Consider the following 5,153-nt stretch of genomic DNA (forward strand, 5'->3'; position numbering starts at 1 on the left):
TGTTTTGATTGTGATTTTCAGAGACGGGAAATATGGAACTTTCAACATGCAGCGCACACTCAGGGAGAAATAATATCTTTGTATCTCTGGTGTCTAAACGCTTCCTGCAGTGGGTGTCCCAATGATCAGCTGTCAACTAATAGTCTGAGAAATTAGAACCTACAGCCATCTGATGAAGAGTTGAGAGTTGAAACCACTGACAAAATGTCATATCAGTGTCGAAGATGTTGGATCACTATTTGAGGGCTCCTTGTCCCCACTAACATTGCTGCTCCTCATCTGGTGCCTGTGTGATGCTGACTAAATGAACCGTATCATTGGTGGGAACTGTTCTGTAGCAATGGCGCAGTTAAACATCTGTCTGTCAGTGCAGACAGTTTGCATCTGTACTGGAGGGGAACTAATATCCTAGTGCGAAGGTTTACTTGTGCTGCATGGTGGAGGTGGGGCTTGGAGTGAGGTGGGTGGATGCCAGTTAAAGTAGAGTTGCATGGGATGGGAACTAGAGTGTCAGAACAGATCGTGGAGTAGTTGTGGAGACAGATGTTGAGACATTAGAGAAAGTCAAGAATCAAAAAGATGAGTGTGGTTTGAATAATGTTCTGAGCTGCCTATATTTCAAGCAAGTATTGTTGGAAAGGCAGATGAGCTCAGGGCAGAGGTCAACACATGGAATTATGATATTTAGCCATTAGTGAGACTCGGTTGCAGGAGAGGCAGGACTGGCAGCTCAATATTCTGGGGTTTTGTTGTTTTAGACCCAACAGAGTGGGAGGGATTGAAGTGGGAGTTGTGGCATTACACATCAATGAAAATGTCACGGCAGTGTTCAGTCAGGAGAGACTGGAGAACTCTTGTGAGGCTTTACGGGTGGAAATGAGGAATAGGAAAGCTATGGCCATGTTAATGGGGCTATAATATAGATGACCCTGCAGGATTTAGAGCTACAAACTGTTGGGAGATCACAGACTACTGCAAGAAACATAAGGTTGTGATAGTCGGTGATTTCAACTTTCCACATTTTGACTTGGACTCTCATACTGTAAAAGGGATGCAGTTTATCAAATGTATTCAGGAAAGTTTCCTTAATCGGTACATAGAAATCCCAACAGAGTTTGTGCAATACTTGATTTCTTATTCAGCAATGAGACAGGGCAGGTGACAGAAGATTGTGTACAGGAACACTTTGCATCTACTGACCATAATGCCATTGGTTTCAAAATAATTACGCAAAAATATAGGTCTAGTTCCAAGGTTCAGATTCTAAACTGGAGAAAGGCCAATTCTGATGGTATCAGAAAGGATCTGGCAAGCATGAACTGGGGGCAGGGTGTTTTCTAGCAAAGGTGTTCTTGGTAAGTGGAAAGCCTTCAAAAATGAAATTTTGAGAGCACGTTGCAAGTATGTGCCTGTCAGAATAAAAGGCAAGGATGACAGGTTCAGGGAATGTTGGTCTTCACGAGATATTGAGGCCCTGATTAAGAAGTAAAAGGAAGTGCACAGCAGGTATCAGCAGGTAGGGACAAATGAGGTACTTATGGAGTGTAAAAAATGCAAGAAATCACCTAAGAAAGAAATAAGAAGGGCTAAGAGAATGGACAAGGTTGCCCGAGCAGACAAAGTGAAGGGGAATCCCAAGGGACTCTGCAGATATGCTAAGAGCACAATGATTGCAAGGGACAATATTGGTTCTCCAGAAGATCAGAATGGTAATCTATGTGTGGTGCCAAAAGTGATGGGGAGATCATCAATGGATTTTTTTGTTTCTTCATTTATTTGGGAGATGGATAGAGCATCTGTGGAAATGAGGCAAAGCAGAATCGAGGACATGGACCCTTTACAGATTACGGAGTAGGAGGTGTTTACTGTCTTTAAGCAAATTAAGGATTGTTGGGGGATGGTGCTAGCAGAGATATTTAAGGCATCCTTAGCACCAGGCGAGATACTGGAGAATAACAGGATAGCTGAGGTTCCATAGTTTAAAAAAGGCTGTAAAAATAAACCATGAAATTATGGGCCAGAGAGCCTGACATCTGTAGTGGGAAGGCTATTGGAAGGTATTCTAAGGGACCGAATATATGTGTATTTGGATAGACATGGAGTGATTGAGAATAGTCAGTATGGCTTTGTGTGTGTAGACATGTCTAACCAATTCTATGAAGGAAGTTACTAGGAAAGTTGATGAAGGAAAGGCAGTGGATGTTACCTACATGGGCCTTAGCAAGGCATTTGACAAGGTCCCAAATGGGAGGGTGGTCAGGAAGGTTCAATCGCATGGCATTCAAGATGAGGCAGCAAATTGGATTGGACATTGACTTTGTGGGAGAAGCCAGAAGATAGTTGCCCGTCTGACTGGAGGCCTGTGACGAGTAGAGTTTCGCATGAATCGGTGTTGAGTCCATTGTCATCTGTATCAATGATCTGAATGATGACATGGTTAACTGGATCAGCAAGTTTGCAATGGACTCCAAAATTGTGGGTGTTGTGGATAGCAAGAAAGACTATCAGAGCTTGTAGTGGAATCTGGATCAGTTGGTAAAATAGTCAGAAAAATGGCTGATGGAATTTAATGCAGACAAGTGTGAGGTGTTGCAGTTTGGTAGGACCAACCAGGGTAGGTCTTACACAGTGAACGATAGGACACTGAGGAGTGCAGTAGAACAAAGGGATGTGGGAATACAGGTCCATAATTTATTGAAAATGGAGGCACAAGTAGATAGGATCATAAAGAAATATTTTGCCACATTGGCCTTCATAAATCAAATTACTGAGTACAGGAGATGGGATGTTATGTTAAAGTTGTATAAGACATTCATGAGGCCTAATTTGAAGTGAATTGAATTGACTATATTACTTACATCCTTCACATACATGAGGAGTAAAAATATTTACCTGTTCAATTTTGGTCTCTTACCTGCAGGAAAGATGTAAATAAGCTTGAAAGAGTACAGAGAAAGTTTAAAAGGATGCTACCAGGACTGGAGAAACTGTTATCAGGAAAGATTACATAGGTTAGGACTGTTTTCCCTGGAACATGTGAGATTAAGGGGAGATTTAATGGTGACATACAAAATTATCAGGGGTATAGATAGAGTAAATGCAAACAGGCTTTTTCCACTGAGGTTGGGTGGGACTACAACTAGAGATCATGGGTTAAAGGTGAAATGTTTAACAGGAACATGAGGGGAAACTTCTTCACTCAGAGATTTGTGGGAGAGTGGAATAAACTGCCTGAGCAAGTGGTGCTTGCAAGCTCGATTTCAATGTTTAAGAGAAGTTTTGGTGGTTACATGGATGGGAGGGGTATGGAGGGCAATGGTCTGGGTGCGTCAATGGGACTTGGCAGTTTAAATGGCTCAGCACAGACCAGATGGGCCAAAGGGCCTGTTTCTGTGCTGTACCTTTCTGAGACTCAATGACTGTCAGACAATGACCAAGACCAGACAGTCTGCGTCTGCATTGAGTGCAGTTGAGAAGAATCCAGATTTCTGGACTCAAACATATCAGATGTAAAAGGGGCACGAGAGGGTAGATGTTGAGAGAATTTCACCTGTCACAGAGCAATGAACAAGGGACAGAGTTACAAAGCAAGGGGCAGAACATTTGAAATTGCAGTGCAGAGAAATTTCTTCCCTCAGAGGGAATGAATCCCCAGAAATCTCAGCCCAGAGGATGGAATCTGGTGGTCTGCACTTTCTCCTGTTTTCGTCTTGTGAGTTCAGTGGAGACAGAGACAGAGAGAATTGGAAGAAGAGACAAAGGATGAGATCAGAACTATGCAAATAAAGAAATAGGTGTGTTGGACCCAGGATAGATCTTTAGCAATATTGACACCCAGGAACCAGAAACTGCTCACCCTTTCCACTGCTGATCCTTCAATGAAGACTGATGTGTGTTCCCATGACTTCCCCTTCCTGAAGTTTACAATCAATTACTTCATCTTACTAAAGTCGAATGTAAGGTTGTTGTTGCAACACCATTTACCCAGCTGATCTATCCTGCTCTTGTGTGCCTCCTCATCACCCTGAAATTCTGCCCAGAATCATTCATCAGCAAATTTATAAACACCACTTGAGCTGTACCTAGCCATACAGTCGTGGGTGTAGGGAGTGTAGATCAGTGGATTAAGCACACATCCCTGAGGTTCTCTAGTGTTGGTTGTCAATGAGGAGAAGGTGCTCCTGTGGTCTCCCAATGAGGATGTCAAGGATCCAGTTGTGGAGGGAGGTCCAGAGGCCCAGGTTTTGGAGCTTATTGATTATAACTGAGGGTATGATTGTGTTGAACACTGAGCTGTAATCAGTAAACAACATCTTGATGTACAACAGGTATTGCTATTGTCCAGGTGATCCAAGACCCAGTGGAGAGCCAGTGAGATTCCATCTGCTGTAGAACTATTTCAGCAATAGGCAAATTGCAGTCGGTCCAGGTCCTTGCTTAGGCAGGAGTTAATTCTGGCCGTGACCAGCCTCTCAAAGCATTTCATCACAGTGGATGTAGGTGCAACTGGGTGATAGTCATTGAGACAGCTCACCCTGCTCTTCCTGGGCACTACTATGATTCTCACTGTTTTGAACCAGGTGGAATCTCTGGCTGCAGCAGTGAGATATTGAAGATGTCCTTGAACACTCCCACCAGTTAGCTGGCACAGGTTTTCAATTTCCGACCAGGTACACCATCAGGGCCTGATGCCTTATGAGGGTTCACCCTCTTGTAAGCTGTTTTGACGTTGGTGTCCGACACAGAGATGACAGGGTCACCAGAAACTGCAGGGATTTACCCACATGTAGTTTTATTCTCCCTTTCAAAGTGTGCTTAAATGGCATTGAGCTCATCTGGGAATGAAGCATCACTGCCATTCATGTTGTTGGCTTTCACCTTGTAGGAAATAATGGCCTGAAAAGTATGCCAGAGCTGAAGGGGATCTGATTCCTTCTCTTAGTTCAATTGGAATTGTTCAAAAGTTCATTTATTATCAAAGCCTGTATCCACATACAACTTAAAATTTGTGTTCTCCAGATCTCTCTCTCTCTCTGACTATCCATCCCATAGGATGATGATGGTTCCTTTCAGTCAGTTAGTGCAGTTTGATATGTCTATCCTGGAGTGACTGTACAGGCCCATCCTTGATAGCCATGAAAACAAGAAAGAAT

The sequence above is a fragment of the Hemitrygon akajei genome, chromosome 25 (genome assembly GCF_048418815.1).
Source record: "Hemitrygon akajei chromosome 25, sHemAka1.3, whole genome shotgun sequence".
Lineage (NCBI taxonomy): Eukaryota > Metazoa > Chordata > Chondrichthyes > Myliobatiformes > Dasyatidae > Hemitrygon > Hemitrygon akajei.